We start from the raw sequence: 12,571 nt of genomic DNA, 5'->3' as shown, positions 1-12,571 counted from the left end.
TCTGTGGTGGCTGTCCTTGATGAATGGGGGCTGCCAAGAGATCTGGAGAACAATGGCCCCTAATGGTTCTGCTGTGTATCAAAGTGAGCCTTTTGTAATTTGTTAAGCCAGCTTTCAAGAAGAAATTGGTGTTTCTCTTGTGCCTTTGAAATGCAAATGATCTACCTGGGCTCTCTTGAACTCTAATCTTTTGTGATCTCTAAGAGTAAAGAAGAAAAAAAGAGCTTTTAGGTAAACTCTACAGAAATATGTTTTGGGAATGTCTATCTAAAATAGTCTCTTCAGATTTTGGTAGCTTGAAACTAAACTAAGTTAAATGGAGAGAATTCATTGACTATCTGGGTCATTCCAAAGAGGATAAAGTATTGGAACATTAATTGCTGGTTGCTCTGAGTTTACCTACCCCTGCCTTCTTAGAAGAGGAAGTTCACTAAAACATAAATTTCCAATCAGGAAATGCACAATGACTTCTTAGTTTTTGCCAGACATGAAGGTTTCTAAGGGTTAGGATTATAATCAGTCATAATTCTAGTCATCTTAAAATGTTGCATGCCACAGCAGAAACTAAATTTCTTTTAGCAATTACATTGTGATCAAATGTTTAACTGTGACTTTTTAAGTCTTTCTGTCATTTATAGACAATTGTGCTCTGTTGTACTCTGATAAATCTCAGATTATACTGGGGAACTGGGTAAGAAATTCAAGAATCCTAAGGGAAAAACTATTGGCTTCATAAAAAGTTAACAAGAGGATTGGTTGCTGAGTGAACTGGTGAATATGGTTATAGTGTTTATGGGTATTTTTTTTGGTCTGGAATATTACTAGTTTTGATCTGTGTCTTCCAAATATATAGAAGACGTTCCCCTCAAGTTACTTATGACTCACAGCAATTTGGTAAATTACACCTCTGTGAGTTACCTTTTTTCTCTCTACCTGTTCCCTCCAAAAATTGGAGACTTTTGGTTTCTGAGCGGGTGAATGGGAAAGACTGTCTCTTGGCATATGTAGGAATCTCAATTTTTTGTGGACTTCTAGAAGAGAGAAATCCACTGAGTCTGATGGCAGGCCTTTGGCATGGCTTTCCTGGCCTTGAGAGGCTTATTGTAATTCAGTCTGAGATGCCTGAGGATTTCTACCACAGCCAGCTTGGAGGAACCTATATGGTCAATTGACCAGACTTGTTCTGCAAACAAATTAGTCTTGGTTTGGCTGTGTTTGCCGGAGACATGGGTAATTTTAGAGAGAATGATATTATGATTCAATGGATGTTAAATTCTAGTTCCGTTAATTGAGGGCTGTATTTGTGAAAGTTACTGTGTTAGACATGACTGATGCTCAGGAAGGAAAGAAAATTCTCTAGTGAAGTTGCCACAGAGCCTAATAACTCAAGAACTGTGACACGGCTTTCTTTAAGTCTGTTTCTAAAAGCACATGTACAATGCTTGTGTGACAGTTGGGTATAAGTGATAAAATGTATAGCCTACAGTGTTTCCCCATTAACATACCTCTGAGTCTGTTCAGGAGATCTGATTAGTTTTCCCCCAAGGTGAATGTCTAAGGGACTATAAAGGAGGTCTAACACAGAGGGACATGATCTGAACCTAGAGGCAGAGCCAGTACCCCAGCACTGAGGGACAGATATTTTGATCATCAATGATTTCTATTGAAAGATTTGCAATCAAAAGGGGATATGATGGAAAAAAATCTATATGTACTGACGTATGAGGAAATCATTCTGGCTTATGTATGGTTTAACTTAAATTTTACTGAACAGAGCTGCCTGTTTTGTGGCCTTTCCGACATGTATTATACATCTGCTTTGGCCACTGAAGAAGGGAACGGATTTGAAAGTCAAAATGGAGTAGCTATGATTCAGACATCCAAGGTAAAACTCGCTGGCCATTGTGTGTGTGATTTTAGACACATTCTTGTATTTTTGAAAACCTGAGTTTTCTAAACTGTATGGTAGACCAGGACAAAAACCACGGGTGGGTGTGGTATTATTTCAGAGGTGGTTACTGCTTGTATTTTGCTTAATTGTCATGATCTCCCCGGTGCTGTGGCTGTTAGATGTCTTACATTTCATCCCTAGTCCAAGTAAAGGGAAACCTGTCCAAGGACGGATCAGCAACACCGGCCTCACTGTGAAATGAGTCTAATTGCTGGGTCTACAGTGAGATGCCACGGTCGTCCTCCTCGGGACTTCCATGAAAAATCGACCCTGCTCATGTGACTATGTGGGGACTTCTGAATGGGGGAAAAGACTCACCATCTTCTGGTCCCGTATGCCAAGATGTCAGAAGGGCCCTCTTCTGACGTAAACGTTACTGTATAACCGACTGCCCATGAGCACCCCGGGCTATGTTGTGTGGAATGGAATAGGCTGGCTCTGGTCCCCTAAGTCCAACACGTGGGACTGTTTTTTGTTTGGAAAGACCTCATGGGTCCACCCCTGATAGCACCCAGCATAACATGGGGTGGCAGACTGTGACTGCTGACTCCTGGCTAGGCCACCAGAGTGTTTCTTTTACAGCTGGGTCCTTCCCCGCCCCATGGTGGGGGGGGGGGTCTGGGTTTGTGAAAACCAGGGGTGACCTGTCTCTGTGTCGTGTGTGGTATCTGGTTGTGGTGCCCCTCTGCATACCTGACCCCAGGGATATCACAGAAGAAGGGTGGACCAAGATTGGAAGGCTCATGGAGGGTACGTAGGGGTGCACAGTATGGTCAGGCCACTCAAGACGGCTGTTCTCTTGCTCTCTATACATCCCCTGCCCAGCCAGCGCCGGTTTCGCTCATATCTTACGCACATGACTAACCTGCTTATGTACTCACCCCAGGCTCCAGCTAGTGATTGTTCTTATCAAAGGGGCAGTGAGGAGCGTGCCCCTCTGCTGGTTTCCCTGGTAACTAATGAGCTCACCTGACGTCAATTCCCCTGTAACTGGTCTCTCCCCTTCTCCCCTGGGAGTGATGCCTGCTCAGGTGACTCTCCAGGACCTTGCTTCAGACATGTAACCTCCCCCCTTCCATTAAACCATTGATGTCTCTGTTGCTGACTCTGGGCTCTTTCTTCAGCCTTAAAGCTGGGCAAGTGCAGGCCTTGTAGGCCCGTGGGGTGCAGCTTAACAGTATTATAGAATTAGGTATAAAATAAATAAAATACTCTTTTGGAGTTTACATACTGGTAACAACAAAAAAATTTAAGTATATGGGGTAATTTTTGACTAACACAGGATAACATTTGCTTTAGTACCAAATTTCACCATAAAGCAGAAAATGGAATGAACAATGTATATGGAATAATAAAGAAGACGTCACAAGTAGAGTTGACCTTGAACTTGGGTGCTAAAACACGAATGAGATTTGTGTAAGAGGCAAGTTAAGACATAGGCGGGGTGAAAATAAAGATGTCAGCAAAGGCCTAAACAAAAGACAGAAGAGAGGAGAAATAGTGTGTCCTTCTAATGTTTGCTTTTTTATGTAAGATAAAGTCCATGTGATTTTTTAGTCCTCCTCTATAGTATCTATAGATAGATAATAAATGGATAAATAATTGTATTGGTAATTGCATTAGTTTGTCAAGATGGAAATATCTAACTTCATAATTTTGAAGGGCTATTATTTTATCGTGTCTAGCAAGTAATCATTCTCAGTTTATGTATCATTCTTGGAGCTAAAATATTCAACTACATAATTCAAAGTGCTATATTCAATATCATGTTAAGTATTAAAAGTACAATTTAAGCCAGACAAATTAGTTCTTCTGGTGAATATAATTAAAATTTCAGGTCTGTGTACGATATGTATAACATACATTTCTTCATGTCCATTTGACAATGTATGTCTTAACTGTATCATGACAATTCTTGCACAACTATCTTATAGTACCAATTTATTTATATCCACCACTTACTAAGGGGTTGCTGTGCTACGCACTGTTGTGAACTGTTAAAAACAAAATTCAATTGAGTAAATTTTAGAGATCTTCTTGGCTTTGTTCAGCTATTCACGAATTGGGCAGCATCCAATCCAGCAGACAGAAAGGAGCTCTAAGGAGCTGTACAAAATGAAAGACTTATGGGCAGAAGGGAGCAGGGACAAGACATTGTCTAGGCAAAAGAATCAGACTGGTTATTGCAAGGTTATTTTCCTTGTAGGGCATGACAGTGGTTTATCAGGCAGATTGCCTAACAAATGTTAATCAAGCAATTCCGCATTGACTGGTTTAAGATTTCATTTCTGGACGAGTTGAAACTGTAATTAAGTCTCAGTTTGGTGATGTGTGGCTTAGCATAAGCAACTCCATTTTGGGCCTGTCGTCTTAACAAACCTCTTTAAATGTAGTTGAGGAAAACAAATGTTACTATTTAAAACCAAGTCTATCTTACAAGGCTGATGGCTTGTGGAAAATAAAGGGCCTTTTGGTCTCCCAAGAATATTTGATAGCATGAGTTAGTAAAGATGGACTGTGTGGGTTTAGAGCAATTGCTACATTTTCCTGCTAAAAGGCAAAGAAAAATTTGGAATTCTGGTGGGTGATGAGGGAAGTTGTGGGAAGGAAAAGAAAGTCTGAGCAGTTTGGCAGGAAGCTAGAGGATGTTTTGGAAATGGCCCAGAAAAATTTTAATTACAAAATACCTAGTATTCAATTTACAGAGTTTCTGCATTTTTCTGAGATGATCTATCTATGTCATCTATGTATCACCAGTATCATCATCTATCTATCTAATTCCATCTAATTTCCCTACACCTATCTTCCGTTCCTCAAAGTGCATTATATACTCACAAATTCCTCACGGGAGCGACTTATGCAATAGAAATAAGGGAAAAAGCTGGATTCTACATCTTAGAGGAGCAACAAGCATAACATAGGGAGACAGTCCCCAAAATGAACTATTTAAGTGGAGGCAGGAGCTTGGATTCACAGCTGACCAGACGTGGTTGTAAGCACTCTGTGAATTTGTAGAAATCATAGAGGAGCTATTGAACTTTCTCCAACTTATAAGATGAAAATTTGTACTGTACTAATATATATCTGGATATTTTGAGGTAGTGACCACAGAAGAAACAAGGTTACACACCCACATACGTATATTATATATAACATACACACATATGCATAATATAATATACATATTATATATGTGTGTGTACACACACACATACACACATACATATATAATCCCATTTAACATCATGTGGAAATGAAATGTGTTTCATTTGATACTAGGTGATGTGAAATAAAACATTTGAGGGATTCACCCTAAAGATCCATCTCCAGTGAGACTTCCCAAAAGAAGCATTCTCCTCAAAACTCCTGTTTCCCTTTCTCTCACCTGGAAAGTATTGAATCCTTTCTCCTGTAAGTGTGATAGTTATTGTTGAGTTTAATAGCACTTGTTTATACATTTGCCTTTCCTGCAGAGGTAGCCTCAGCTTCTCTCCCATTGCCAGGAACATTTCTGTCGTTAATGTTTGCTGAATGAGTTACTTCTCTAGTACCACTGAGGAGAAGGGCAATATCCTTTTTCTGTTTATATTCTTAGAATGCCTAGTGTCGTTTCTTACCTGTAGCACGTATTCAATAAGTGCTTAATACTGGGATAGAGTAAGATATATGTTTCTGTGTGTGATTCCTTCTAACTTTATTGTTTTGGAAAAGCTTATAGGCAAAGTAGCTATCTTTTCAATGGAATTTGAAAGATGCTGAATGTTCACCTTCCATCAAACTCTTTTCTCAAAGGCTCAGCCAGCTGATGTGGTAGAAAAATGTGGTGTAGTGTAGTGGTAAGATTTATCAGCTGCCTGACCTTGGGAAAACCACTTGATGTTATAGGTAAACTGGGAATGTGAATATTTTGGAAGATAGCTGTGGTTTTAAGTTAGATAAAATACATTCTATTGCCTAACAAAGTTATAGGCACACGGAAAGGATGGCAACAAAAGTTAATCCTCTTCTCCAAAACTTCAAATATAGAGTTCTTTGAATAAATGTGAAAAAATTTCAGAAGTTTCCTATGAGATTTTAACATATATAGTATACTCAATAACAAAGTTTGAAAAAAAAAAATATTAACCAGCTGTCACCTTACTGTAAAGGAATGGGATCTGGGAATAGCAAGTATTTTTGGTAGAGTTTTGAAAAGTCTAAAATAAAATTTGACTCACTTTTTAGGCCAGTATTGGGTGGTTCTCAGGAGTTAGTGTGTAGACACTGGCACCAAGCAAACCTGAGGATGGATAAGACACACACAAAAAAAGGTGAATGGAGAGATAAGGTGATAAGGTAACAGAGAAACTTAATACAGTGCTATTACCAGAATATCACAGTACACAATTTTTTTTTCTTTTGCAGCTTTATAAACCCATCCTTCCTTTGTCTCCTTAGCTATTCCTGTATGTAAAGCAGTCATTAAATAGGTTTAGCGCCAGATGTTTACAGACTCCCGAGGATGACAGATAGAAGAACTGCCTCCCTCCCCCTTCTGTATGTAGAACTGCAGTTGCAGTTGAAGTGAAAGGAAAAGTATGCTTCTAGAGAAAAAAAATTTTTAAATGCATGCCACCTTCTTGCCTTCCATATCCTGTCTCCACTTTAAATAATTTCCTACCATAAGGTGGAGCTATATCCTATGGAGAGAAAAAGTATTGGCGAGAAGATCTGGCAAAAATCCACTGAGATCATTTTTCACTTGGCTTGTGGTTTGTGATTTAAAAAAGTTAAAATGCATGGCAGGCACCCCCAAATCCACCACCAACTGATGCAGAGAGAGTTGCTATTTTGGTGCAGGTAGGATTTTAATGTGGTGAAAAGGTGTGCGAAGGCAAGCAGGACCTTGTTTGTTAGCTTATGCTGTAAACACGGCTTCAGGGGAAACTCTTTGAAGTGCTGAGCTCTGAGGTGGTGGGTTTTGAAGCCCCCCTGAGGTCGTACAGAGAAACCGCAGGTATCTGATAGTGTTTGCTCTTGAGTTCATCATCCCGAGCATCAAACAGTGTGTTGACAAACAAAATGAAAAAAAAAAAGTGCTTTATTTAAAAGCTTATATTGTGTTGAATAGGATATTGCTAGAATTTAAGAGGCTGACTTATGTTAGCTGCAGGAGAGGTTTTGCTTCTCAGTTTGTGATTATAAGAGGTATGGCCATGAAAACCCCCAACTGTGTTATCTGTAAAACCCTGGCATCTCCACCCAAAGGAAAAAATGATCCCCTGAAGAGAGAGAGCACTGCAGGGTTTCCTGATAACACATCAAGGGTAATCTAGATAAAGGAGAATGGCTCTACAGGAGTGTGTGTTCCATGACTCCCTGGGCAGTGCTCTCTATCTGGAAATCAATTAAAGGGCAAGGTACACCAGCTCATAGCTAGTTTGGGATTTCCTCAGTAGAGATTTGCATAGAAACCTTGCAACTAAAATCTATTATAAAAATCCAAGATGGGGTTGATCTTGGTGGAGAAAAACCTTTACCCAATAAAAACTAATATTGGGAAAACTGATCACTAAAAAATTCATCTAATGTGCATACGTTTTTCCATATTGATAACGTAACTCATGTAAAATGTGTAAACAACAATTATTTGTAATACGTCATTTATTACCTTCCTAGTGAAGGGGAGTAGAATTTGCCAAAATATGCCTCTTTGGCATAAGGATTATGTTGAGTTGGTTATTTTTAAGAAACTGCAGGCATAGGAAAATCTCTGAGAACTGAGTAGAAGTTACTCTTTTGTAAGAGACATTATAAGGAAAATCTTCATTTGTAAGGTTGCCTCCCTCTGTATACCAGGAAGAGGAGGATGATCAAATCTCTAGAAACTCTGACCAATGGAGATGCCATGGATGTAAATCTGCATAACAACCTTACCCTTGTTAACTGCTTTTCCTGCTAATCTCTCATAACTGACTCCCCAGCCCCCAACATCTTCTTTTGTCTTCAGCATTTAAGGTGATGGCTTGGACTATTTTGGGGAGTTAGTCAGTTTTCCTTGGTGTCTTGAGTGTATACTGGAAGTATAGGTGTTATTAAACTTTTGTTTGTTTTTCTCCTGTCAATCTGTCTTTTATCACAGCAGGGGGTGGGGGGTGGGTGGAGTGGGGTGGGGTGAGAGGACGGTCCCAGCTGAGAACCTGGAAGGGTAGGGGGACAATTCCTTTTCCTCCCTGACACTGGGATCCTGTAAGATGTGTTGGTTTTATTAGCTTCATCTTTCCAGATAATACAATCAACACTCTTGAGGGGAGAGCAGGTTTTCCTAAGAATAGTTAGGGCAAATAATATAACTACTTTCTATTTGAATGTTCATACTAAGCAGAGCACTAGATTATTTTATATGTGTGATTTAATCCTCACCCTAATCATGTGAGGGTTATACTCATGATTTTCATGTTATATTTTAAACATGGTCACATAACTACTTAGTGGTACAACCAGGAATCCAAACTCAGCAAGTGTGATGCCAGAGTTCTCAAACACTGCATATTTGCATGAAGACAATTTCTATTCTTAAGTTGTCCAACAAAGTATTTGTATTTCCGCATTGTCTATTTACAGGCTACCTATCCTTTTCCTCTTCAAAGCTCAGTAGCGAGGGCAAGGTCCTTGTGTGTCTGACTCATCTTTGGTTCCTCATAGAGCCTTGCGCATTAAGCTTTCTCAAAAAATATTTTCTGAATATATAATGCTCAGGCCAACTGGGAAATCTGTACCTACAATGACTCATCCTTTTAATTCATATCCTATTCTTCCTCTTCTACATCTTTTCCTTCTTTTGTATTTTCACTTTACCTTAGCAAATGCATTTTTTTTTAAATGTACTCTGTTATTGAAACAGGGCCCTCACCCACTCTCACAGGCCTTTAGTCTTCTAAGTTTGAAGGTCTTTCTGCCTTCTCTTTTACAAAAAACATCCGTCATGGCTTTGCCTACTCCATTCCCCTGAGTCTCAGAGCTACAGACTCACACTGTAGGGGTTGTCCATCCGTCTAGAGCACCTGGGGTTTAAGGTGTAAGCAATTTGACTGTAATTGCCTCTTCCCAGCAGTTACTCCTTGAAGTGGCGAAGGGGGACATTTGGTTGGTTCTTTTTTCCCATCTGTATAAATAGGTATTGGAGTCAAATCCAAAGAGCGTGGTGTATTTATCTAGAAATAAATGTTACCCCCCATGATGGAAGTTTTTAGCCACACTTTTGTTTGTCTTACTCTGTTCGTGGTTTATTTTCAGCAGAAACTTAGCTCACTCTTTCTATTTACATCTGATCCATTGATTTCTCTGGGTGAAATAAACATAGATTTTAATAATATATTACTTAAATAATCACATGCTTTTTTCCCCTCTTAGATCACCATGTTGAATTGATCTCCTGGTGCATGACTGCTGTATAGGACTCAACTACTATTTCTTAAGCTATAGGTAGAAAGCATTTCAGATATCCTTTTTTTATAATAAACTTCAAATCTTAACCTCGAATCTCCTGATCAGTTTTTGGAAGAGAAGAATAGTTGTGATGGTTTCTAAGACAAAGAATGGATAGATCTGAAAGTTTATTCAGTAACTTTTTGTTCAAAATTGTGCTTCTCTTCTACTTTATGCTAAGAATTATACCGATATGGCCTCATCTCTCAAGGGAAATCATATGAATAACAGTATCTTCACAAAAATTTCACTGCAGAAGTTAAAAGTTTAAAAAAGTATATTAAGACAAAAATCAAGTATAGTCTATAAAAAAGTCAGTTAGTGAGATGGGCTATAATGTTTTCTTCTTGCATGGTTATTTGATTAAAATGCCCATGAATCCAGTAAGTCCATTCACGTTTCATGGAGTGAAGAAGAGTAGGGCACGTTGTACAAAACAGCACTGGGATTAGGTCATACACCTTCCTTGTCACATGTTAGCATGACAGAGAGTATCTCTGACCCTAGAGAGAAAATAAGTCAATGCATATAAAGATCAGTGTAATGATGGAACTGAATTGCACAATGATCCCGATTGATTTGATACAGGTTAAAATCTTGATGAAGACGTTTGGAAAATGGCACTCAACTCTCAAGCTACTGGAGAAAACTTTGTTATTGTCCCAATGTAAGAGTGTAATTTTATTCATTATATATAATTTATAAAAGGTTGGACCAAATTTTTAGTCCAATATCTCGCCTTGTGATATTCATATTTGCTGCCAAGCAGTGTGCAGAGAAAATGTAATTCATTAATTAGAATTTAATTTTATTCCCTTGAATACAATGATTTACTCAAATAGCATATTTTCTCAGCATGCTATCCTTATACTACCCTTATTGATAGGGTGACTGTCCAATTTATCATCTAAATAGGTACATCTTTGGAAATGAAAGTGGATACTATTAATAGTTCCACTGAGGCAACAGGCACAAACTGAGACTGTCTTGGGAAAACTGGGACAGATGATCACTATTCTTATAGCATATTACACTTAAGGTCATTGTGTCTTGGTGACTCTAGACCTAATCTCTTATTATGGTGATGACCAAGTTACAACTTTTGGGAGCTGTAACAAATCCAGCCTATATTTTTGTTATGTTGATTTTTTTTTCCTTAACTTAAATGTCTACTACTAGAGAGAATCTGGACGTAACCAGAAGCAGAAGACCGAGGGTGGTTTGGGAGTTCAGTAGTTCTTCATCTAAATCCATTAGGAAAGGTTCCCAGCCTCCTCTGAGAAGTCAGCAGGAGAGGGAAAGGGAACACTGTTCTTGGATGATTTTGCTATCCCCTAAACAGCTATTCCTTTGGTCTCCTCTATTCTGTAACTATGCCCTGGCTGATCCCTGGGTATTCCACTTAATTGCATGCCATTTCATCGTTGTTCAGTAATTATACTCGTGCATAGTTTTATAAGTAAAGTGATTTTCCTATATATGCATTAAAGTTAAATTTTGCTCCTGGGGTTCAGTGCATGTGCCTTCTAGTGGCATCAATAAGCAGCATGTGTGCTTCTTCCTGCCATGTGTGAGAGAAGAATATGGTCAATTATGATAGTGAAATTTACTAAATGTGATGATAAACACTTTTAAAAGCAGCCCAACAAATGATTATGGATTTCACACTTTTACTAATTGCTTCAATTTCTGACTGAAATAAAAATCTTCCACTTGCTTTAGTATTGTGTCTTGGATATCTCTAGAACATATTACAAATATCTTTAAAATATTTCTCACTGTGCATCTTTCCCTTTTCTTCCAGCTTCTTTATTTCTATAAACTGACTAATGTTTTCAATTTTCCCAATAGGAAAACTTTTACGTAGAGGTAAGTACATTCACATATTTATTTATATATAGTTATCTTAAATGTATTTCTGATATCAATATTCCCTATTATTTCATAGAAATGTTCAGATTCTGAAATTCTTTAGGCTTAAATGTAGGTTTGATTTTCATTTCTTCTTTCTCACCACTTCATCTAATTAATTCTCAGCTCAAACAATGCCATCTCAGGGAAATTTTTCCTGATGCTACTCCCTGCCCCCAGACAATGCTGATTATTCTCTCTTAGCTTCTGGTTGCTCCCTAATTTCCCATTATAGGATTAACTATGTTGAGGGTTTTGTTTTGTTCTGTTTTTTTTTTTTTTTAACTGAGCTGCGCAGCATGCGGGATCTTACTTCCCCAAACAGGGACTGAACCCAAGCCTCCTGCAGTGGAAGCAGGGAGTCTTAACCACTGAACTGCCAGGGAAGTCCAACCACATTGTATGGTATTATTTATGTTTATTTGGTTCAGGTCAGCTATGCTCAGCAGAATATAAGTTTTATATCATAGAGTATGTCTACTTTGCTTGACACTTTATTCCCAGTGCTTTATAAACAGCACACTACATAGTAAACGTTCCAAATGTAAGTGAGAAGAAAAAAAGAGGATGAAAGGAAGGAAAAAAGAAAAGATTTTTCTTAAGATCCCTTCCAACATTCTGAATGTTAATGATTCTGTTGATCAATGATTTCTTTGTGGACAAGTATGGATATTCTGCCCTAGACTGAGGTGTCAGTAACTGACTATTGTTTGCTCTGAATTTTAGGGGAGGCCTTTATTACCCTGATGGGTTTTTCCATGTAGGAACCAAAGCTTACATTTTCCTGTGTTCTTAGCTTTCTTTATTATTGCTCTTCTTTCATTCACTCTTCACTGGGTCCTTCCCATACTGTCAATATCTTTGGTTTATGGTTATATATTACATGGATTGATAGAGAGAAGGCAATGTGAGGACTGAATGCATCCTAGACCCTCGAGTATACTGTCCAACTACTATAGAACCAATAATACTTCACTGTCTGTATTTGTTTATACGTCTGTCTTTTCCCATTATCCAAGAAGCTGCTTAAAGAAAGGTATAGACTGTTTGTGCCAGATATCCTCCCTTAGCTTCTCCTGGTCCAATCTCTATCTTTTCTATTCTGCTCTGTGCTCTAGGGGGCTTCTGCTTGGGTTCAACTGGTGGGAGGTACCAGCAGGAGATCACAGGGTGCAGACAGAGGGAGACTGGTATTGATTCCCTAGCTTTTGAAAGATTGCCCATTCTGTTTAGGGCTCTCTA

This window comes from Hippopotamus amphibius, chromosome 2, assembly GCF_030028045.1.
Source record: "Hippopotamus amphibius kiboko isolate mHipAmp2 chromosome 2, mHipAmp2.hap2, whole genome shotgun sequence".
NCBI lineage: Eukaryota > Metazoa > Chordata > Mammalia > Artiodactyla > Hippopotamidae > Hippopotamus > Hippopotamus amphibius.
This window is presented reverse-complemented; position numbering follows the sequence as displayed.